The following is a 26236-nucleotide window of genomic DNA, read 5'->3' on the forward strand; positions in this document are numbered from 1 at the left end:
GACATCTCCACACTCCAGCCTGAGAGAAATCACGTCACCAGAACATGTTTTCTGGGAAAGTGAGATCCACCAGCTAAATATAGCTCTTTACCAGTTCTTCCTGGTTATGAATCTGCTTCTTTACTGTAAGCTGTTTGCTCTGATCGGCCTTCTCAAGAGACTCCATTGCTTGTATAAGTGTGAATTATTGAGGCATGTATGGCATGTGTGCATCATTGCAAATTTATATAATTTACAATGCTTTTTTCTTTCACCTATTTTTTTTTATATACAATGGCAGTGTTGCCTGCCATTTTTTTGTAAATAATTCTGAAATTTACTGTCAATTTCTGAATGAAAATTGTTTCTACATCAATGGTTTGCTTGAAAAGTGTGCTTGTGGTGTATTTCTGTAAAATTAATGTCATTTGGTTTAACCTTTTTTCTATCTAATACAATGGCATTCATTCATTTTTCAGTATCTGCTCTTCACAACCCCTCAAATCAGGAAAAAAAAGCCATACAACCTTCAATCCATGTCCTGCTATTCAGACATAGAAAGGCAAACCCGAGTCACACACATACACTAATTGTCAGGGGACCTTTATATTTCAGGAAGCTTTCAACAGGCAGAATGTGGGGTTTATGCTTTTTTTCCCTCCTCTGTTGGGATGATGATGATGATGATGAAGACGAGGAGAGCATGCTGTCACACATGGCTCCTGATGACAGATAAGATGAGCTGGAGGTCCAGAGGTCCTGACATTTCCTTAATGCATCTCTCCTCTTTCTTTTATAATTGGCTGCTGTTGATAGATTCCTCTTCTTTGCATGCCAACACTATGTAATAACGCTCTGACATCAGTCTCAGAGAGTGTTACCATATATACACACCTGTGTCATCACCGTTTGCATGTCTCACACCAGCCAAATCCTTTTTCTTATGTTCTCAGGAATCCTTCATGTCCTGCATGAAATGATGACTGACTCACGGGCAATGGAAGGCATCATGAATAGGTAGGTCTCTTGAATAATAATTTCTCTTGTTATGAATAGAAGTACTGTAGATGTGACTATTATAAACAGCAGTGTGCCAGGCACTTATACCTCAATTAAAACACCATAATGACTGTGCAAACAAAACAAAGATCAACCACCTTATTATGAAATGCATTCACACACAAAACAGGCATAAAGAGCATAAACATGTTGTTCTCTTCTATTTTCTCTTCTGTTTTGAGAGTCTGCTTTAAACGAGAGAGAGAGAGAGAGAGAACATTTTTTTAAGTGTTTATATCAGTTAATTGCTATAATATTTGAAAAAAATTTAAGAAAAAGGATCCTAATTATTATATCAAAATTATAATTGCAGCAAAGAGTATGCAAATTAGTTAACTGAAAATGCTTGATGGCTACATATCTTTGTTTTAATTTGCTAAAATTTGAAAAAAAATTGTTTTACGTAATTTTATTATGGTTTATTTTTGTTACTAATATTTTGGTAAATATTAAGGTTGTCAATTTTATAACTTCTATCATAAATTATGAAACACTGGTTTAGTACAGAGATGTTTTTGTAAAAAAAAAAAAAAAAAAAAAAGAAATTAAACATATTTTGCTTTTGGAATGATTGGAACATTCTATTAGTTTCTGTAACATTCTGGAATATTCTGGTCCTTTCTGGAATACTCCATTGTGTAAAAAGTAAAACTTCTGTTGTTAGCTCAGTATTATGCATGTAGCATAATTTTAATGCACAAATGACAACAGATTGGCATGTATAAGCTGTCTGCATTATCTTTTTCATGAGTGCTGTTAATGATACACAAAATAAATAATGTGATTTTCATGTACAGCATGTCAAACGTATAGAAAAATAAGAGCCAAAAAAGTATAACTTTTTAAAAGTATCACTGGAAAACAATTCCAAAAATGAAACAATCCAAAAGAAAACAATTCCTTGTATTATACCGTCTAACCTTTCTCCGTCTTCTTTTGCGGCTGAAGTAAACAAACAAATATGATTCCACAGCTTTTGTTTACTATAAGGCCAATATTATTTCTACCTTGACATTTGAGTAGTTGTGCAACATCAGACAGAGGAGCATGTGACTGCCAGTTGAGTTTTGACGTGTTTGACTTCAAAAAGAGATAGAATAGATTAAAGGCAATCACGTTTTTTTTTATTAAGAAGGATGTCAAGTTTTCTCCGAGCAGCGCTTACACTTATACATCTTTCCCTCTTGTTTAATGAGAGATTCTTCTGTTTTAAGTGTTAAATGGATCTGCTTGTCATTCTGTTACACCAGCTTGTCTTACACCTGCTGTTTGATAGACATTACACAAAGATTTCGATTTCACAGAGGAAGCAGGCCAGACGTGCATTCATGGAACTTTTTGACAGCTGCATTGCTCATTTTTGTCCCCTCAGTGCCAAAGGGAAGAAAGAATGGGAGAATAGAAAACATAAGAATGTGTCTCTTATGTGGGAAGAGTGAATGGTTGAACCTGTCAAAGACACATCCCTTTGGAAGAGCAAACCCAGGGGTACAAAAAGAAGCATCACTCGGGACCAAGTGATGCTGTAAAAACAACCAAAACCGATTCGGTTCCAAGGGAATTATGTGAGCAAGACTGGATATCTGTGAAAAGACTACACTCTTAGAAGAAAAGGTTGTATATAGAACCTTAAAAAATCTCATAAATAATGAAAATAGAGTTTCACCTACATCTACATATTACAAAATAAGTCCATTATAAAATTACATTAATCTATCACTAATAAATAATGCAAATATACAGATTCATCTAAATTCCCATCAGGGTTAGAACAACATCAAGCACCTCAAAACTACAAATCCATATTAATATAACTCACAATGGAAAATACAGAAATAGAAGTACTTCAAATATACAAATTCATATTAATATCACTCATGAAGAATGTGAATACATAGATTTAAAATTCAGATCAACATTTCAGAACATCAAGTACTTCAAATCTACAAATTTACATTAATATCACTCATAAAGAATTGTAATTACAGATTCAAATTCAGATCAGCATTTCAGAATAACATCAATCGCCTCATATTTACAAATTTACATTAGCACTATTCACGAAATATGATAATTGATTATACATTTTGAGCACTGGGACAGACAGTTTTATTTTCTGGCTTATGGAGAGTTTAAACAGGTATTGCTCAACAAAATTCATCATGTGAGAGATGTGCTTGGGGTATTCCACACTGAATATGAAATAAGTAACAAAGAGGCACTCATCCATTTCACACAAACATTATTCACACATGCAGTTTCTCACTTTCTCTCTGTTGTTAATTCATATAAAAATGTTATTCTTCAAGCTACATCATTTGTATATCTGATTTAAAGCATGCAGAATCCTAGATCTAAAGGCCGATTGCTAAAAAAAAAATGCATCAGTGATTCGCAATCCCGCTCCGAACTCCCGAGCAGAATCAAAATGATTCGCGAACCCCAAACTGACTCAAATGATTAGCGATCCCGCTCTGAACTCCCGAACAGAATCAAATGATTCGCGAACCCCAAACTGACTCAAATGATTCGTGATCCCGCTCCGAACTCCCGCACAGAATCAAATGATTCGCGAACCCCAAACTGACTCAAATGATTCGTGATCCCGCTCCGAACTCCTGATCAGACTAAAATGATTCGCGAACCCCAAACTGACTCAAATGATTCGCGATCCCGCTCTGAACTCCCGAACAGAATCAAATGATTCGCGAACCCCAAACTGACTCAAATGATTCGTGATCCCGCTCCGAACTCCCGCACAGAATCAAATGATTCGCGAACCCCAAACTGACTCAAATGATTCGTGATCCCGCTCCGAACTCCTGATCAGACTAAAATGATTCGCGAACCCCAAACTGACTCAAATGATTCGCGATCCCGCTCCGAACTCCCGCACAGAATCAAATGATTCGCGAACCCCAAACTGACTCAAATGATTCGTGATCCCGCTCCGAACTCCTGATCAGACTAAAATGATTCGCGAACCCCAAACTGACTCAAATGATTCGTGATCCCGCTCCGAACTCCTGATCAGACTAAAATGATTCGCGAACCCCAAACTGACTCAAATGATTCGCGATCCCGCTCCGAACTCCTGATCAGACTAAAATGATTCGCGAACCCCAAACTGACTCAAATGATTCGCGATCCCGCTCCGAACTCCCGAACAGACTAAAATGATTCGCGAACCCCAAACTGACTCAAATGATTCACGAACCCGCTACGAACTCCCAAATTGACTCAAATTATTCTAAGAAAGAATAAGTCGCTTGTAGCTTCAGGAGGGGGTTAAGGTCAAAATAACAAACAAAAATGGGATGCTAACTGAAAACAAAGTAATCTAACTTACCTAGCAAACATCAACAACATGTCTCTTCCCTGACTTCCTCATGTTACATACGGAGTTAACACACAGTATTAACAGCAACAATGACATACGTCTTAGGATGTAACAAAATGGGTAACTGCATTATTCGGTGTATTCAAATGCATTTATGAATGCATGTGCATGAATGATCACAAAATTCAAGATATGGGGGTTAGAAAATGTATATGTGATTAAAAAGTGATATTAAGTTACTACAAACAATAATTTAATTACAAAGACAAAATGTTGCATAATAATGTAATATATGAATGAATAATAGCCTAAAGAACCTTTGTGCTCCAGTGTATCTCGCCTCGGGCCTGTCTCATCTTAAAGAGAGCAGCTTGTTCCAACCAAAAAGTTGTGGATCAACCACCTGTTCTACTTTAACAAGCTCAGTAACACACTGAAAGGTCCAGCTGTGCTTATATTTGCCAAGCCTGCTTGTTTAGTAAAGATTCATTTGCATAAAAGCATACACTGTGCGATTAAATAAAGAACATTAAGTCCCCTATAAACAGCTTTAACAGCCTGGTTCGTTAGCAAATAGCCAATCGCTAGGAGTGCTGGCTCACTCAAGGGAGCTCCAGAACTCTTCTGTTCATTAGTCACCATGGACAGGAATCAAATATGACTTTGTGTTGGAAAGCCAGATCCTGTAGAGGCCATGTTGTGTTGATTTTAGTTGTTTGTTTGGAACAAAGGAGCTTACCGTGCTAAGGTTGGTAACATTATTATCAAACGCTGAATCATTATAGCTTGCACTCCTCAAGAACCTTTCCTGTGGTTTCTGGCATCAATATATTAGCAGAAGATCCTTTAAATCCAGCAAGGTGCAAGGTGGAGTCTCCATGGATCGGATAGGTCAGCACATCTCATAAATGCTCAGTTGAGTTGAGATCAGGAAGACTATAGCATTTGGTCCCCATGTGCATTAAATGTGGCGAGACCCTGATGCTGGTTCACAGATTGCACCTCTTTTTAGGTACTTACCACTTGAAACGGGGAAAACTCAACTAGACCGGTCGTATAGAGATGCTTTGACCCAGCTGCTATAGCATTGATTGTGTAACCATCACTATTTGGCCATTTTACTTGCCCTTTTCTCCTGCTTCCAACACAATGAATTAAAAAACGTACTGTTGCCTAATCCATCCCAACACTTGACAGCTGCCATTGTAATGACAGAATCAATCTTATTCTCTTCAGCTGTCAGTGGTTTTAATGTTGTTGCTGAACAGTTTATCTTAAAGTACAGACTGCCCCAGTGTTGAGTGTTGAGAATGTCTTTCTTCAAATTAAATACTGGCCAATTAAAACTCTCATAGGTTCAGCTGTGCAAACGTATTAGCATGAGTTAGAGTAGTTGTTTTCTTTACTCTTTTAATTTGCTGTTATATTGCATGGGGAAAGAAAGAAATTAAATTAGCATCATAAATAGGCTTATTGTCAATCCTGGTTCCTATAATACCAGTAGGATACTTATCCTCATAAGGATATTATATCATATTATACACTATCAAAACATTAAACTTCTGTAAACTAACACATATTTTTTTTTTAATTCAATGAAAGCGACATTTTAAGACATACAAACATACTATAGTTTGTTTAATAATTGTCTACATAAATAGAGAAAGATGCAAGATGCAGTGTCTGTTTCTTATTCAATAAACATCATGTTGCATGACGTCTTGTCATTCAGAGATGAAAAACACTGTGAGATGTCCTCTTCACCTTACAAGAAGAAAAAACAAGCTCCATGATGAGCTTGAATGATGGCAAGGTTTGCTGCAGTGTTACTAACAGAAAACGTGCTGAACAAGAGATCTGCAATTGCTGTCTCAAGAGTTTTCAGGCTTAAGGAGACATTCAGCATTTAGTGAACACACAAATCAAAGCTGACAACATAATTACAATAGTTGAGCGAACTCAAAAATCTCAAATTGCATGTTTGTCTAGAGAGTAGTTGCAGTTCTCAGAACAACTAACATTGTTATGTTAACCCGCGTCTCTGATGATGCTGTCAGACACTATAGTTATATACAGAAGTTTTTTTTTAATGTTTTACCATTAGAAAAGACGTTGTTGTTGTGCACTGTGAAGGTTAGCACTGGAATTGCTGCTTCAGAAGGTGAAATGAGCAGGACCTTGAGTGACCGGTGAAGTCCTGCAGTAATTGTTAGGAAGTGAAGTGGATACCCACATGAGTATTAGTGATGTGAAAGCAATGGGTTTAGTTAATAGGGGAGCATCAGCAGTGTACAGCCATTGTTCATGCTAAGATGAGGATCTTGACATTTTACTGAGGCTATTGTGCTCGTTTCAATAAGATTTCCAGCACTGCAATCACAGGCTTTGATGTAACACAATGAAACTGTAGTGAATTCGGCTTTCTGAGAGTATTCCTGAGCACAGACGGATCATGCATTCAATGTGCAAGTGGATTCTTTAAAAGTGTGTGCCTCAGTAATTTAGAAAATTAAGCTTGTTTATTTAGCATGATCTTACAGGCTTGTTCATATATGCATTGTTTACATTTACATTTTGTATGTTTATAAACATATATGAATGTATCGACAGCCTTTGAAAGGATTTATTTATACACTTTTATTTTTACGAATGCAGTTTTGTGAATTTACTATTACTTATAATAAAGTATTAGTCATTTTTCAGCTGCTATAAATTTCATAACAATGAAATTATTTAACAATAAATGAATAATTAATTTAAATGTAATAGTTTAAAGTGACAGTAAATCTAATAAAAATATACTATAAATAAAAAATAAGTTTCTTAATTTACCTGTAATTAATTAATGATATGACTATTATTAACACAGTCAATATATATATATATATATATATATATATATATATATATATATATATATATGTTGATAATGCTTAGTATATATGCGTAAAAATGTATATGCATCAAAATAATTATATATAAAAAGTTAAGCATTAAATTTATAAAAATAAAAAAATTATCATTACATGCAATGAAATAAACCTATTAACTGATAAAATGTAATGAAATCCACCCATTAATTAATCACAATTCTTTTTTTTCACTGCATGTAAAATTTAGTTACAATTTTCCTTGTATTGATATTTTAACCCAGTACCTCTTTCACCAAAAAAAAAAAAAAAAAAAAAAAATCCCACAAATTATTCTGGCTTTAGAACGAAGATAAGTAGTGTTTTTTTTTTTTTTCATTGGTCATGAAGTGCCAGGACTGACACTTTAAAATATGTTACTAAAAATATAATAAATAAATAAATAAATAAAGGAACATTCTCATTATTAGCTCCTATTACGGCAACAAATAAGTGGTTAATCATTTGACTATTGTGCTACATAAAACTTTTCTTCATCTTTTTCATAGCACATCCTTTTCCTTGCATATTTAATAATGTGCCGTGATTACAATCTTGATTCCTGTTTTTACATGATTGTGCTCTGAATGACTAATTCTCAGGTGTAATCAGCCGAATTCAATCAGTCTGCTGCTGTTATTTTGAATGCAGATTGATGATGGGTTAATGTAATGAAGACACTGTGTGTCTAGGATGTCTGGTATTGTGTGGTAAAGGGTTGGGTGGATGTTTGGTAATCTTGTGTTGGTTATTGATGTCCGCTCTCTATTAAGCTCCTCTGGTCTTCGAGCTCAGAAGATGCTGCTCCAGCAGTGCTGTCAGATCCTGTTTCTCCTGCTGTCTCCCTCTGAAGCTCCTCACACAAACACACACATCCTAAATTGTGTCGCCGCGGGGGAAATGTGCCACACCGCCACCGAGCCGGAACCCAAAACTAATTATTCCCTTAATCCAGCCAGAAGAGAGACGGAGAAAAAATAATTTGTGTAAACACACGGGGCACTGGATCATAGAGCATTGTTAGAAAGACCTTGTTAATATCATGTCTCGGATTGTCCATCTGGAGTTTGTGAAGAGCTTTTACAGGAATTAAGGGGGAAAAAAACAAGGCTTTTGAATAAAGCAATATAAATTTGAAACCTCATTTTGAAATCTTTTTTTTTTTACCCATCAAGACTTTACCCATCTTGAATTACACTTAAGAGTCCTGGTCTTTTATTAAATGAATTCACACCTTGATTTCATCTGAATTATATGCTTACAGTAGCTGCAGTGCTTTTCAAGTAATTATTAATAATTAAAGTGGCCTGAGACTTTTTAATAGACTAATTAGCAGCTTGCTGTGATTGAAAGATAAAAAGCTAATTAGAAGATGCAACATTCAAGGCTTTGGTGCATATTTGTTGTATATCGATGCATATCCGTATTTTTGTTGTGTTATTTATTTTATTTATTTTTTGCCATCTATAGAGCCATGCATCCCATCCAAAGGGGTCAAAGAGGTCATTCTGCTTATTGTATGATATTTCCCACCTCCAGATTAATATGTATTGTTAATTACACAGACTATAGCCCATGATGAGCAGAGCATTTACTTCGTTACATTTACTAGAGTAATTTTTGGGGGTAATTAAAACTTTTTGGAGTATATTTAAAGATGGATACTTTTACTCTTACTTGAGTAATTTTTTGGGGAAAAATCTGTACTTTACTTCGTTACTGTGGGCGACGCTCCTCTCGTTACTTAATTTCAATGCAATAAATGTTATAAATGCTTCAGTTTATTCCAAACGCGCGTCTACATTTCTCTGGACAATGAGCGATGACCATTCGCGAATGATTCATTCTTTTGAGTCAATTCTGTTCAAAGGCTTGATCAAACGAGTGAATCGGATCATGAATCAGTTTGAATGATTCGTTCAGTTCCCTGCCGCACGCGCTGAGCGTCTGAAGCGATTCACTCAGAGTTGTAACGTTTAACATCAGCAGCGTTGAAAACGTGGCTAATCTGCAAAGGCTATTATTTGCTTGCGATGGAGATCCTTATTAGATGAACACCGCGTGTGCTGTCTACTGTTCAACAGGTAATAACTTGGGCTACATTCACTTACAGTACACGATACCACTGTGACATTAGTTTGTTATACGTGTGTGGCTTATAAAAGAGGGGAGTCAAGTTGAATGCAGCATCCAAGAGACAAAAAATAGCCGATTAAGATTTTATTAATTTTAATACGAGTATGTTCAGCGAGTCATATCATCAGCTGCTAAATTCAGATCTATGGTCGCTTGCTGGCGCTGAGCCAGAGACAACGCGTTTTTACAGCGCTGCGCATTAACCAATCACACAAGATTCTGTTGAGCTTTTGAATGCAATGGCCAATCAGAGGCGTTCAGATGAGTCATCGCTGACGCTGATGCTTCCTTCACTCGCTCACTGACTGAATACCTCTTTCTGGCGAATTCTCTCGTCAGAAACAACAAAGTGCAGATATGTATACGAATCTATAAGATATTGATTTCACAGTGTTAACAGTTTAAGTGATTATAATGGGAGTTTTTGAGAGTGATTGAACTCTAGACTGTTAGTGAAAATTATCTTTAATAATGTAAATGTTATTTGCTCTCTTTCTGAACAATGAAAGATTGGTAGCAATTTTCATATCATATTAACTTTCAATGTTAAATTCACATTTAATGTAAAGTCAGTCGTTTAAAAATGTTATGGCATGACACCTATATCTGTTACTTAAGTAAACAGACAGGATTTTATAATAAATTACATAAATTGGAGTAAAGGCTGATGAAATATATACATTTATACACACACACATACATTGCATACATTTTATCTATATATCTAAATAAAAGTGAAAGTGTTAAAAACCTAGAAAGTGTTCATTTTAATGTTAATAACTTCATGACTTATAGCCACATTTAGCAGATTACAGCTGGACAATAATAGTTACATTTTGTGATAATACAATCATTCAGGCAGTTTAGCGTTGCTATGTAGAATATATCACTTGGACTGAAAATTAAAGAGTTAAGATTAACTCCTTAATCCTGTGGAAACCTGTTTCTGTCACTGAATAAAAAATAACAAGGCAATTTGGAAGATACTTTTTTATGATATTATTTTTCTCCGAATTATGGGATTTAAACTCGCAATTGTGAGTTACAACTTCCAAATCTGAGAAAAAAAGACTGATATTTTCCAAAAAAAATTTCATGCTCTCTGACTTTATAGCTTGCAATTGTGAATTTATATCATACGGTTCTGAAAAAAAAAGAGTCACAAAATTGTGAGATAAAAATTCACAATTATCGTTTTATTTTATATTCAGTGGCAGCTACGAGGTTACACATAATCCAGATACAAAACAGTTGAAGAAAAATATTAACTAAATTATATGTTTTAATCTTCAATTTATTTATTTTTTTAATTCATGAACTAAAATAATATGTTTTAATCTACAAATCACACTTGTGTTTACATATTTTCCCTTCTCACTGTATTTTACGTTAAATCATTTTCTATTTTTAACTGTTTTAAATTCATTTGAAATAAGTTGATTTTAAAATAATTTTCAAAGTTTTTAAATTGCTTGTTTTATTTTTGTGATTATTGTTCTTCACGATTATTTTACTTTCTTTTATGTAAAGCACTTTGAATTTCCGTTGTGTACGAAATGTGCTATGTAAATAAACTTGCCTTGCCTTGCCTAGTAATTATTAATGCATTAAGATTTGGATTTGAGATTGGAAAACTGGTCCTAGACTGGCTTTATTCTGCGGCATCAACCGGAAGTTGCTAGAATTCCCTGTTCTGCTTCTTGTAATGAAATTGTAATGAGACCGGACACACTTTGCAATCGTGTAGCTGGGACTCAGATCTTCAGGATGTGACATGCATCTCAAGTCAAACTCCACAGAGCTCAGCTGAAGAGAATCCAGCCTGGCTTTGTTGTCTTATCTGTCGGCTTTGCATTTCTAGTCAATATCCAGAGGTTTTTATGTACATTTCTCTGGATCTGTTCATATTCTTGTACTGGCTTTGACAACTCTTCATTCGAAACCTCCAATCCAGATGGAGTCTTTACACTACAACAAATGTTCGCCAGTCTTACAGAGATTTATCATTTGGTAATATTTCACAAATTGCTAACTGTGATGGAGATGCATGCTTGATTTATGATCACCAAAGCAAGTATGTGCATCACATGCAATGCGTACATGTGCAAAAGTTTGCATTTTAACACTAACCTGACCTGTGTTATAATATAGTGGAGTCTGTTTATTATTATTTATGCCAAGCTCTTATTAGTTCTCTTATTTCTTGTATCAGAGCTAAGAGTGATTTATTAAATGTTGACCCGAGGGCTGTACAGTAATTAGCCCATTGACTTAATTCAATGCTTGTTCATTTTAAAATGTTCTTGCCCATTATTTTTTGTTTGAAAAAATAAAAAATAAAAATTATAAATCTGAGGGTACTTAATAAATAATGTAATTAAATCAATACAAATTAAAATTAGCAGTTAATTATGCTTGAGTCCCCTCCTGTGTATTCTCAAATAAGGTTGAAAATCTTTTAAACACCACATTTAATTGATTTCCCTCTGAAGCTGGATTAAATCAACAGCCCGAGCTGGGATGACCCTGATGATCTCTTGTTTTTAGCACTCAAAATCATTAGACATCATAACTTCTCATAACAGGAAAGTCATTAAGTCTGAGTCGAGCCTGAAACTGCTGCACAATAGAATTGACCATAAATGTATTCATTTATTCATTAGTTTAGTTCCATTTTACTTCTTTGTCGAACCTCAAATGAATCCTGCTTCCATCCCTGATAGCAGCAAGTGTTTAGACTCATTAGCATAAACGGTTTAATTACATGGACAAAATTAACTGTCTAATGACATGGAGAGTTTGGCATAATAGTGTTAATTTTGTCATCTTTTTAAATTTTAGTCTTAGTTCTGTGTTAAATCTCCTTGTTAGTTTTTATCTTATTTAGTCAACCTAATCCTATTTAGTTTGTCAAGTTTTAGTTGACTAAAAGTTCAGGAAATTCTAAAGTATTTTAATTAATGAAATCTTGACATTTTAGCAATAAGATAATTATTAATTAACCGTACAGCAGTATTAATTTTGGCAGCCAATTTTAATTTAGTCGTTCTCAAATTAGTTACATATTTAAATCATATATATATATATATATATATATATATATATATATATATATTAGGGGTGTAACGGTTCACAAAATTCACGGTTCGGTTCGATACGATACACTGATGTCACGGTTCGGTTCGGTTCGGTTCGATACGTTTTAGATACAGCAAAATGTAAAAACATCTCAACTTTTCAGAATGCCGCAAGCGCACCGCGGGTCATGTGACAAGAACCAACCAATCAGCTTCATCCTTTCCCGTAACAACGTTGAGAGCTCAGCCAAGATGAAGGATCAGCTGATCATAGTTGTATATGGATTGCAATTTTGAAATAAATTCAGTAGCAGAGCTACTGCAAGCGATTTTTAGAGCTGCAAATCCATTTATCCTTCGCTGAAATTTCCGCGTCTCATGGAGAGAGCACGTCATTGTTGCTTAGCAAAGACAGACGCCTCATGAGCGCTTCTGCCCGAGCGCTTTGGAAAGGAGGAGAAAGACGCGCTTAGCGTTTTCCATGCGTTTTTAGGCACGATATGTGAACGGCCCCTAAGGCGCTCGCTCACTCAGCACGCGCTGAAGGCTCGTTGCAAAATGTCTAATGCATTTAACAGACCAGAAATATAAGATCCTAAAATAACCAACAGGTCTGGTGTTTGGGTTGGATTCCCTGTAAGCTATAGTGTCTAAATGCTGCAGGGATAGTTTGCTGCGTGCATGTTTCTCCTTTTTTTCGTCTTTTCCCAGATAGTACTGACGCATATATCCCAGATATTCCCGCTGTTTTTTTTTTTTTTTTTTTTTGTAATCCCGCTGGTGTACCCTGTCATGTTGCAGATGCGACATACCGTTGTTTTTTTATCCACCACTCTCTTGCCATCACCATTATAGCTTAAAGGGAATCCAAAGTGCACCCAAACACCAGACCTGTTGGTTATTGGAGGATCTTCTCATTTCTAGTCTGTTAAACGCATTGGCTATTTTGCAACGAGCCTTCAGCGCGTACTGAGTGAGCGAGCGCCTGCTGAGTAGCCTAACATAAACATATAAGATGGTGTTTTTTTCTTCTTCGGGAGTGTCAGGGGCGTTGCCTGTTACGTTGTTTGGGTTATTGGGCTACCTTGTTGAACGCATATCATTATATTTCTTTCTCTCTCTTTTTTTTTTTTTTTTCAAATATAATTAATTACTCCAACGAACCGTTCGGTATACATAATGCGTACCGCGTACCGAACCGAAAGCGTTGTACCGAACGCGTATCATTACACCCCTAATATATATATATATATATATATATATATATATATATATAATCATAATGATTATTGTCATTTGAGAAATTTACTTTTGCATTGGTTTCAGTAGTAAGCCCAAATCAGTAGAATATGGATTCATACATGGTTTATTAGTTACTGATTAGATGTAATCTGGATTATGTAATCAGATTACAAAAATTAAGTAATCATAAATAGATTATATTACATTTTAAAATACTCATAATTAGATTACAGTTACTTTTTTTATGGATTACATGATTGCATATTATTGTTCATAATGTATTGATTCTGCCAAATTATTTTTCTAAAGATTAATTTCTAAAATTCCTAGTGTGTGTCATACAGTTTAGCTTTGAAAACTTTAGATGTGTAAAAGCAAATGCTTGTCCATGTAATACAGGGATTCCCAGAAAAATTATCAGCCAAACCCCTTTGACATAAAATATTTTATGGAAAATCCATGAGGACGTTAATATTTCAATAATTTAACAAGACATTTGCATGTTCGCAGTTCTTTCTGTCAATTAATGTCCCATAGAGATGCAAGTAAACCAAAAGTATTTCTATTTTTAGAGATCGGGTTTATGTTTTTATATAAAATAATTTATTTTTATTTTACATTTATTATCAGCTTTTTATCAACTTTATTCAAACATTAACAGTAGTCTGGTAAACCTAGAAGTAATTAAAGTTTAATGCATTTAATGCTTTTTTAATCAACGAATATCAAAGTTTAAAACAAATTAGATAAAAAATTTTAATAAAAATAATTTAAAAAGTAGTCAGAATTTGTTACCTAAAATAATAACCTAGATCATTTTACCAACTATTTTCATGATGTAATCTATAACCAGTAACAGACTATATTATTAGCCCTGTTGTGTTTTATCACATTATAAGGTAATGTGGTTTGATTGTGTAAATATTTTTTAATTTGTAATTTTGTATCCCTCTCACAGAGACTAATGATGATGTGGTTTGTTTTTTGTTTGACATTAGTCCAGTGAGGAATTGCATTAACCTGACAAGAGCCTCTTTCAGGATCAATTTAATGTTTAATCTGAAGAACGGAGCAATTTGGTCAAACTGTTGTTCTACTAGAGTTGTACTCCGTGCCTTTTATGTGTTGCTGTGTGTGTGATGAGGAGTAATTAATCTGTAATTGGTGTGAGCGCCACTGCAATTAGCCATGTGATAAATCTATAGCTGCTTTTTTCTTCTCCTAAAAAGAGCAGAAATGCTGTAGTCTTATGGTAATTACTGTAATGTCCTCTCTGGCCGTGGAAGTGGGACTTGTATTCTGTCACGGCTTCTTATACTGAACCATTAACTGATGATTGTTTAGTAATTCAATTTTCCCAAAATTTGACCTGACTGCAAACCCACGACCAGTGGGTTTTAAAACACTTTAATTAATTTCATATGTGAGCATTTTGTGTTGAAGGTTTTAAAGGTACAGTAACAACCAGCTTGCAGAATTCTAAGTGTCTAAAATAAGCTTTGCTGAAAAAGTCCTCACTTTCAAGCCATCCAAGAGTTTGTTTCTTCATCTGATTCAGAGAAATGTAGCATTACATCACGTGTTTTATGGGTGCCGTCGGAATGAGAGTCCAAACAGCTGATAAAAACATCACAATAATCTACAAGTTATCCACACTACTCTCTTTGCTGCTGTTTGAACGCATTCCACCTTAAGAGCTTTTACACTAGTACTTATGGGCATTTTCAAGTGGGAAAGCTGAAGATGTTTTGGCCCCCGTATTTACCTTTGTCCAACAATTACTGCCTCTAATGGTTAACAACAGCAATTACCTGATGTTTTAAAACCACTGTGATTAGTACTCATCAAAATAATTGCTAACAAAACTTAATTTCTGAACCCGACACCAATCTGTGTTGAACAAATAGTGGTATAACAACATTTTGGCCTTAAATGTCAACAACTCTAGGCAACCGTGAAGGAAAGTAAACCAGGCAATCAATAGACAAGGTATAGGGCTTGAGCAATTGGTTTTCACCTTGCTCATGGCAAACACATACCTATGTATGCAGTGTTTTGAGGCGGATGTGCATTGTTATCTGAATGTTGAAGCACAAACTTGCTCCAGGCTCTGTAACTAACTGAGCTTCAGGGCTTTCAGCGTTTACCACAATGTTGTGTGTAGCTTGTTATTGAACATGAGTGTTTGGAGACCTTGGGTTTAGCAGTGGACCTTCCCTGACAACAAGAGGAGATGTTGATAGAGAATCTGTCCCAAAAAGGCTTGGTAAGATTCTTTATAAAACTTTTGATTGATGGTAGTAGAAGGTCCATAGTGTACGCAGAGGTTTCCCATGTTCACATGGACAAGGTCATGCATACAGATGGCAAGGATGGATTCCCATTTGAGAGAGAAATCATAATTATTTGATGCCATAACGCATGCTCTGACTTGGAAGAACTAGTCCAAAAGGGAGCAAGTGATCCACTTTCTTTTTAAGATTTATGAGACATTTACAACTTGCTTCCAACTGGTCTCTGTGGTAACACAGACTTAAAGACCTTATTTCCAGACACCTTTGGTCAGGAAGGATTTTCTATGCAAATGGAGCATGTGGATGAAAATTTTGGGGTATTGGAATGGACCTAATTCATCTAATAAATAGAATCTGGATGTTTGCTAACAAGGCACTTTAATATTTAACTGGAAAGGCTCATTTGCATCGAAAACCTTTTTAGTTACAGAAAAAAGGATTGCCTGTGATGGACACATTGTCAATGACTAGTCTTTGAGGTAATTACAGTATACCAGGCAGGAAATCCAAGCATTTGTTTATCATTCATCAGTCTAAATATGGCTTATCAAGTAGTGGCAACTTCACATAGCTGCTCATTCTAGCATTAACTAGGTGCATTTCCAAGTGTTCGTGTGAAGTGCAGAAGCTGTTTACATGCTACTGAATAACATGGAGGCACCCATGCGATCACTGGGATTTTTTTCCTGAAAACAGTGGAATCAAATTAAAACATACAATAATGTTTGCTCATACATATAATAGTAATGTGTCATTCCAAACTGTAAAGGGACTACTTTTATTTGTATGCACAAAAAATAGCAAAAAAATGTTGTGCTTTTGTAAAATAAAGAAAATAAACAGGAGGTGCTTTCTGCAGTCTCTCACTCTCTGTGAACTGGAGCGTGTCACAAAAAGCACCGAAACTCAGCCTATAGGCTACTTACCTCAGAAACATGAGAAATGTATCTGCAAAAAGCTTAAAATGTCTACTTTTAGATGAACCAATTCAAATCAAAAACAAAAAACACTTTGATTATGTAATGCATAAAGGCGCATTTCTGCGGAGATGGCAAGCCAGCATCCTCTTTACACATCGTTGCAGCTTACACACTGACTGAAAATACACTAGTTTATCAATAAATAATTAAGAAATCTCCTTGCAATTTTTTTCGGACACATTCAAAGTCATTACTTTTGCAGATGCTTTGCAACAAGCTTCATGTCTGCACTTGAGCATGGAATAGGCTATAGGCTCATTATGGTTTAATATAGGCCTAAATGTGCAATCAGTCGACTATTGTCTTAAATTAACAATTATTAGTTGACTAGAAAAATCTTTAATCAGGGACAGACCTAGCTTGAACAAAATGAGACATTTTATGTTGCCATTTTATTTTGCTTCTACAAATCTTTAAGTTTTTTTTTGTTATGACTGTGGGACTCATACCCGAGCTCTTGACACTGCAAGTGCATAGCCATATCAGGTGTGCTACAGAGCAAGTTTACTACAACAGAAAAGCCATATATATGGAGCTGATAATGTGATGAAAACGCCAAATATTGATGACAAATGTGGTTAAAGGGTTTTAAGGTTATAACCAGAGCTTGGCAGATTGCTTACAAAATTTTAATCTGTCACTGATTCCATGTAGTTAGTAACATAATCCATTAGATTACACACCTAATGTAGTTAATGTTTGGAACCTGATTATAGTATGTAATCCAGATTACATGTTATCAGTTACTACACAGAACTGGTCATAACATAGTACTGTCAAATGTGTGTAAAAATATATAAAAGGTATTGTGTTGGTGCCACTAGTATTCATTTCAGCTGGAAGCTGCAGTGAATTTTGTATTGGTATGTTGGAGTTTTGCTAAAAATATATAGACAGAGTCAGATTTTTCCAGTTGTATTCATCTGTGGGGCGTCTATTACCGCAGTACCAGAGTGTTCTCCACCTGCCGGCATCAGGCACATGAAAGACCTTAGCAGAGGGTCTCTCTCATCGCACCAAACACAAATCTGTCAGATGCTATATTCTTAAAATGTGGTGGGAGAGATGGGCGAGCTGCCAGTTTAGAGCGCTTCAGAGTTTGCCATAAGGAGGTCATGAGCCAACGCGCTTCAAACTGAATGAATACATTGAAGATATCACACTGTGCTGCAAAATTCATTTTGTTGGGGTTCTCAATAGCAGCAGTGTGTTTGCACTGTCAGAATCAATCAGCCGAGATAGAATGTCGAAAAACAGAACAAATGTGTTTATAGTTCTAAAAAAAACCTGGCTGGCGGGATTCTAGTCTAGTCTGAGCGCAGCATGGCTTCGGATTTTTAAGGCTCAGCAGAAAGAAGCATGCACAAATAAATGTTTGCTAAAACAATTAATTCCGATATCTTCATCTATATGACTTATTTTAGATAGTTTCTCTCTCATTAGCATCTCTTCAGCCGGATGCATATCATCTCTCTGTAAACAGCATCAGCTCTCTATAGTGGAAGATTGCATTCTCAGCGGTCTGCCGGCTTCCCCATTGTGATTCAGAGTCAATATATCGTTCAATGAAATTAAATGAGCTTGCTTGTGTCTGCCTCACTCTTGCTCTTTCTCCTCAGCATGCTGAAGTCTCCTCTTTCTCTTTCACCCCTTACTTCCCTTCCAGTTAGTTTTCTTGCCCGTAAACAGCATGTAGAGATCATCATTTTAAAGGAGCTAGTGTCAGGATTGAGCTTGCTGGGCTTCATGTATGATGGCAGTATGGCATGTTCTGGGTTTGATATGCATGAATTCATCTTGTGATGAGCAGGAGCTGTAACACCCTGGGGCCTGGAGCTCACTGACTTCAGCACTACTTTAGATGTTTTTGCATATTGATCTTGAATAATGATGAAGAGCAGTGCTTGTGGTGAGCCAGCACTCAACAGAATGCAGTAAGGATTGTTGGAGGATGTGCAGACAGTGGTTTAGTGTTGGCCTTATATAAATGATTTAGAATACTTTGCAATGGTCTCTGGGTAATCCAAGGCTACATTAATCTCTGTGCAACTGAATATGTGTAAGGGGAAAACACATTTCTTTTTATTACTGGCCAACATGTGAAATCAGAATCAGAATTACTGAAAAGACATTAGATACTCAAAGTTATGGAGTTAATTATAGAACCACTGGTCGAGATGACATAAATTCAATAGGACCAGATAAAGGGAGATAATCAAAAGTGAGCTATTTTTATAACTGCACTAACTTACAGCTTTAATTAAGGGAAGCTCAATAAATGAGCTGTGTGTGAATGAAGGATGAAGGCATTCAGTAGGGTTAAGGTGAAACTCTGTCTGTAATTGGACAGTTGACCTCTGAGGAGACTGAGGTATTCTGGCATGTAAAATATGGCACACAGCAAGAGAAAGGTCAGAGGAGACCGTGATTACCTGAGAGAGCCCGTGTCCTGAAGCCTTTGTGTGCTGGACAGAGAAGCTGTCAAAACCTGTTTACACACATCTGTAATCACACACCGGCTGATTAACGCGACACAGATATAGACTGGTCCAGATAGCGAGGTATTCTGGACAAAAGTTAGACAATCTGACTGAGATGTGTGAACAGATTATTTCAAATTGTAAAAAAAAAAAAAAAAAAAAGTATTGTCTGCAATAATATCATAATCGTTGTTTTAATGATATGTGTGCTGACATTATGAAGTATGCCTCTCACTTTACAAAAAATTAACAAAAACACATCTTGAGAGTCCAAAAGCATTCACTGCATAATGAAAACTTTTAAAATGCAACATTTTCATGAAGTATTTTTAAGGAATCTTCAGTGAAGAAATACATGATTTGCGATCCACGCTCCACTTCCTGATCTGAAATGATGATTTGAAATCATTTGATTTAGATCAGGACTTTGGAGCGGGTTTGCGAATCATTTGATGGGAAAAATAGTCTGCAGGTGCATTTTGAAATGTTTTACCCTCTTGAACTTTGTTGATCTGCTGTTTTGTGTTTCAACTGCCTCTCTCATATTTTTTTTTTTTTTTTTGCATTTACATCACTCAATATAAACAATCTATATACAATCAGATACAACAATTATTTCTCAAATATGTGCTAAAATATATATTGATAAATAATGAATGACATTCACTTCAATGGCATGAGATGATGTTGAACTGTCACCAACTGAATAAAGTGAATTAAGCTACAAACTCAATCATAATGCACAACATTTCCATCTAACATGTATTTTGAGCTGCAGCTCATCATTTTAATGTGTTTTTTCACTAGTTATCAGTAAACCGGCTGCCTCAGCTGAATATGTTAATAGAATTGTGTTGGATGTTATTTTTGGAATAGAAATAAGGATATTTTTTGTAAACATAATTTCTTATTTTGTCAATGTCATAAATGATTCACTGTTTTGAAGCACTCCGTTCAGATTGCGTATCGCAAATCATATGATTTAAGATCGGGGCATTGGAGCAGATTCACAAATCATTTGATTGGAACTGGATGAACTTGGATGGTTTTTCTCATTTTTTATTATTATTATTGGTATTATTATTAAACAGTTAAAAACACTGAGCCATTGAGGCAGTACGATTATACAAACAAAACAGAGAAAAAATACAAATACAAATCCCTTAAGAAAATTAACCATAGTTTTGTCTTTTTAGGATTAAAAGAGCTTTGGATAGTTTCCATGTACTTTAGATAAATATGTGAATGTGTTGCATGCTTTCTTCTTAATAGCAAAATAAACATACAAGAAACATGACAGCGGTGAGAAAGCAGCAGTTAAGAAAGCATTAGATTATAGCAATGTGGATATGCTTAAACCATGCAGCTCTGCAATTCACCAATATCAACTCTACAGATAAGATCATTAAAATTACACTATTATGATAGTTTGATTATTAAGTATATCTGAAAGAATCGAGATCAGATTTCCTTAGATTTTAGAACTCTTCATGTCAGACATCAGTCTCCCAGCATATCTTTCTCTCATGGTCATAACAGTGAATAATCCAACAGAAAAAGAGCCTTGCAGAACGGCATCTATTGTTAGAGTTTGCATGAGGACAACAGAAAGAACAGCACAGTGGTTTCTAGGTCTTTCTTAGAATTGATATGAATTTCAGATGATATCTTCGGACTAGAGATAGCTGGAAGGCCAGTCGCTGAGAAGTGAGGTTGTCTGGCTGGATGTTTTCAGCTCAGCTTGAAATCTTCATTGTCACATCATCTTACTGCTTTCAAAACTACACAAATATGACACCGGAGCACAAGCTCAGCAGGTTTATAGAAAATCTGGTCAGTGTCTTCTCCTGCGGTCAGTGTTTTCATTATTCGTGCCATGAATGTTGTTAATTATACAAGACACATGGCAGTTATGCAGGAGCTGCCTTTTATAGTCAAACTAAAGATTGGTCAGATGACAAGCAGATGATGCAAAAGTGGCTTAGGAAAACTTTTTAAATTAAATAAAAATTGAATTTGTTAATTTTGTATTGGGATGTTATATACATTCACATTCTTGACAGTCGCTAACTTATTAAAGTGATTTTGTGAAAGTTTACTTATTGTGTGAAAGCTTATTATCTCAGCTGGTAGCTAAAAATACATTACACAGAAGAAAACCAAAGTAACTGCAATGCTATTAGCACCAGGTTAGTAGAATTATTAGGGTATAGTGGTTTAACACACACACACACACACACACACAAACGTGGGCATGTTTTTGTGACATATCAGGACACAACTCTGTATAATGACATGGGTATGACACAGGTATTACAAGGAGAGGGTGACTTATGAGGACATAACCCATGTCCCCATTTTTCAAAACGCTTATAAATCATACAGAATGAGTTTTTTTGAGAAAGTAAAAATGCAGAAGGTTTCCTGTGAGGGTTAGGTGTAGGGTTGGTGAAGGGCCATAGATTATACAGTTTGTACAGTATAAAAACCATTACACCTATGGGATGAACACACTTTTCACAAAAACAAACGTGTGTGTGTGTGTGTGTGTGTGTGTGTGTAAGGAAGATAGAGAAACAAAGTATGTGAATGTTATATAAATATATATACATATTTTAATGTGTATAGGTACAATAATACATTTAAGCAATAATTCCATGTAATTTAATATAATAGTAATTAATTTAATTATTATTGTTATTTAAATTTAGTAATGTTATAATCAAAACATTATCTTTGTAATATCTAGGTAACAATATATATTTAATTTATTTTTAGCAATTTACTTTCTAGAATTTACCTTACCTTCTCTCCTCCTCAATACATTTTGACCATGATCACACTCAAATCAAATTCATGATCAATTATAGTTACAATTTACATTAAATTAGTTTCTTTAAAGATGCTGTATGTAGTTTTTTGACTGTAGCTATTATAGCATAAAAATACAAAAAAAAGTACATAAAACTAGTTCATAATACTAAATTCACACTTGTTTCTCCATAAACAATGTCACAGCCAGTTATTCTACTTTAAAATGTGTGTTCCGTGTCTGAATGTGTGTTTTTGTTTTGATCTGTGTGGCTCCGCCCACTGCTCATTACCTTCCATTTTAATTGCTCTCATTCCTCTTGCCTTTCATCAATCTGGCAACCCTCATAAGGGTACATTATAAGGGTATTCTTAAGGCATTACAATGAATGCATAATGCATTATAAAAAAAACTTTAAAATATGTTGTATCATCTCATGAATATTCATAACAGCACTTTTAATATATTATATTATTTTCTTAATTGTGGTTATAGCTTTTAAGCGTATGATGATTTATAACACAATGAACACATTGCATCCACTTTTACAATGGATTATATTTATCATAGTTATAATGCACTGTAAAAGTCTCATATCTTGCCATTTTTTCTGATGCTACTTTACTTAAAGTGGTCACATGCCACTTATAAGAAGTAATAATAATAATAATAATTTCTCTCAAACAGTCATAAGATCAGATGAATGTCTAATATGACACATTTGCTTTGAACTATTTGTGTTGTAATATTAGTTTGATTATTTTAATGGTACCCTTTAGACAGCTGTTGATAAGTAACTCTGTAACTACATAGCAACTAGCGGTCATTATTATTAGTATAGTAAATATATGCTAGCACTTTATTTTGATGGTCAATCAACAGATAAACTGATTATAAGTGTCAGGTAAATCAGCTTATTATATTCTTCCATTCTTGAGCATACTAATACTCTAATGAGAGTTTTTATAATGCATTATGCTTTCAATTTAATGCCTTAAGAACACCCTTATAATGTATTATAAATACGGGCTTCACAGAAAGTTACACCAAAGATTCTCTACTATTTTTTATTTTTATTTGGACTGTAGTCCCCTATTTCAATCGCTAGCTGTCAATATTACATAATGCATCTTTAAGTTGATTATATTTCAAATTCACTGAATGGCAGAATGGCTTAGTGGGAAGCAAAGTTGAGCCAGGAGGCATTTTAGTGTGGATTTGCATGTTTTTCATGTTGGCATGGGTTTTTCTTTACTGTAGACATTCAGGACATGCTCATAGCTGACTGTGTGTAAGTTTATGTGATAGATTCCAGCATCCCTGTGTCAGTGATTCATATCTCACTCGTAATTTAAGATGAAATAATATTCACAAGAGCATGATCTGAGTTGTTGGGGGTAAATTACATTGTGTTGACCAGTGAAAATTTTACTTTAAAAACGGTGGGTGTGCTTCATTTGAAATGTAATCGAGTCAAGTATAATGGCAGCTAAGAAATCCACACGTTCTTGAGTGCAACAACAAAATACAAAAACCATTTCTCTGAGACTGATCCTTTGGGTTTCTTCAGGTTTTTCGGTGGGTTTAAGTCAGGGGACAGCAAATCTTCATTCACGGGGTCAGTGGGAATATTTTCGTGTGGATTTGGAGATCTGTTTCCGATCAGAGCTATAAATCTGGACAGAGATGGTGTGTGGTCTAAAATCTCCTGATGTCTGGTCTAGTCCACGATGCCATTAATCTTTGTGACATGATCACAGATCCAGTGTTGGAGATGCGTATCTCCTTCTGTTTTATTCTATCTATCGCTTATTTTTTTGGATTCAGATTAGACCAATTTAAGTTTTCATGCTGACTTAAAGTTATGACTAGTCTAAGCAACACAAAATTGACTCACTTGTAAGACTAAACCTAATAACATCCACAACAAGCTAGCAAGAAAATGATGTCCCGTGTCCATCCACTCCTTCAGTGCTGTATTCTTTCCATTCATTTCTTTAAAGATCTTCATTAAAATGTTAAAAGATTAAAACATTAAAACAGCAGAAAATTACATTTTTTTTTAAATGAGACAAAATGACAAAGGTACTAGACTGTGTACATACTGGTTTTAATGATGCAAAGAACTACAATCCCATTAGTAACACGATGCATGAAATGGTTTTAATATACAGATAAAGAACATATTTTTCCCCTTACGGTTGCATAATAAGTTCTTTATTGAAAGTAATGCCTATTTAGACAGTATGTGATTTCAGACACATCAACAGCTCATATAACTAAAGCATACTGTCTATTTAAAAGAGCCCTTGGTACATCCCACTTTACTCTTCAATAGGAATTGCATCAACATTAGAAAGAAAACTGCTGTTGTCAATGGGTCTTAAACGCACCCCTAAGAGGTAAGATTACTCTTATATTTCCATCTTAACATCAAGCTGACAATTTTATTGCCCCTCTCTCTCTCATCTTTGCCTATAATTCTGAAGGCTACTGTAGATTACATTGTATGTGGTTTACCTTCAGTTCCTGTCTCCTGTAGATGATAAGTATCCATCCACCATTTTCATTACGGTTTTGAAAGACAGCGGGTGGATTGGAGAGACCGAGCATGGCTAATGTCATTTGTTTTCCCCTCAGAGCTCACTTTTTCCCAACAACACGTCATGAGGAACAGGAACGATGGTTGCAGTTGCCCCTGTCACCATCCAAATTAGTGGCATATGCTGCCTATCACAAGCTTCTGCACCTGAAAATGACCTTTATTTCCAGCGCGGCCGCCTGCAGAGAGATGGCCGTGTCACTGTGCATTTGTGTCTAATGGCTCTGTGTGTCAAGAGCATACGGCCTGTTAGCTCTCCCCACACGTGTGCCGTATATACATCAGTCCTGACTGCTTCTTTATTGTCTTTCATTCGCAGTGACACCGCCGAGGGGAACAAACAGCTCTTGCAGAGAGGCTGCGGTGAGGCTTTTTGCGGGCAGCCCGTCCCTTAGAGACATCAAAGACCAGCGTTTTGTGTGAGCACATACTGTAGCTCTGTAATTATCAGAAATGGGCTGAAAAATCACTGATCATACGACGGTGTCCGGTGGGAGAAAAACCTGTTTTAGAGGTTTATGATCACTGCAGGCTTCAAAGCTTTCCCAGAGTGACTGTCCTGCTTTTTTCTTTCAGCAGGGACAATGCACAGCAGCTGTGGAGATGAGTGAAGACTGGCGTTTTAGGAGACAGCATGTCTTACGCGCTATCCCTCTCAAGTGTGCAAGAATGAGTGATGCTTGAAGTGTGTGTCTGGTCCTCACACACACATACGAGTATGCACAAACACAAACACACAAGCTTCTTATGAACAGCTGGACTGTGACTGGATCTCTGTGGTTTCACGTGGCTTATGAGAATGAGTGGCATTAATGCTGTGTTTGTCTTCTGCTGATTTGCAGAGGATACTGTGGCATGTTTTTACAGCACTGTGTTGTTTGTGTTGGCACATGCATTAAAGTACTGAATGTTAATACTGTTATTTCCCATGGGAAAAAAAAAAGATGTTAGTTGTTAAAATGGAATTTTAAGCACAATATAAACTAACAATTATAAATCACTGAGGTATTTATGAAAAAAAAAAATTAAAATGCATGTTAAATTTATTATTATTTAATTATTATTATGATTATTATTATTCTGTCCTGTCCTTCTCAACAGTTAGTTTCTGTCCTCGAATGTGATGAGAGTCCTGATACAGACAAGGGTTTTATAAAAAGGTTTGTATCAGTTTTCTGACAGAAATTCTCCACATTATTTTCAGTTAATATGATTACATGCAAACATCTCAATTCCTCAATTACAAAATAAATCAGTAGATACACTAAAGGTTTGCAATCAAATATTCGATTTGTTTACATGTGCATTATGTGTATTCTGATTTAA

The 26236-nt window shown here is 35.4% G+C and overlaps 1 long non-coding RNA gene across 2 annotated transcripts; it reads left to right on the forward strand.

Moving 5' to 3' along the window:
* The first annotated feature begins 655 nt into the window (after positions 1 to 655).
* Positions 656 to 25829, forward strand: LOC127971778 (uncharacterized). 2 transcript variants are annotated; one of them, XR_008156915.1, is made up of 3 exons: positions 656 to 996; positions 25230 to 25329; positions 25487 to 25829. It is a non-coding gene; the product is annotated as an uncharacterized LOC127971778 (long non-coding RNA). The 2 variants fall into 2 exon arrangements; XR_008156914.1 differs by lacking the exon at positions 656 to 996 and adding an exon at positions 9257 to 9371.
* The last annotated feature ends 407 nt before the right edge of the window (positions 25830 to 26236 follow it).

This window comes from Carassius gibelio, chromosome B14 (assembly GCF_023724105.1).
Source record: "Carassius gibelio isolate Cgi1373 ecotype wild population from Czech Republic chromosome B14, carGib1.2-hapl.c, whole genome shotgun sequence".
In the NCBI taxonomy this organism is placed as follows: domain Eukaryota; kingdom Metazoa; phylum Chordata; class Actinopteri; order Cypriniformes; family Cyprinidae; genus Carassius; species Carassius gibelio.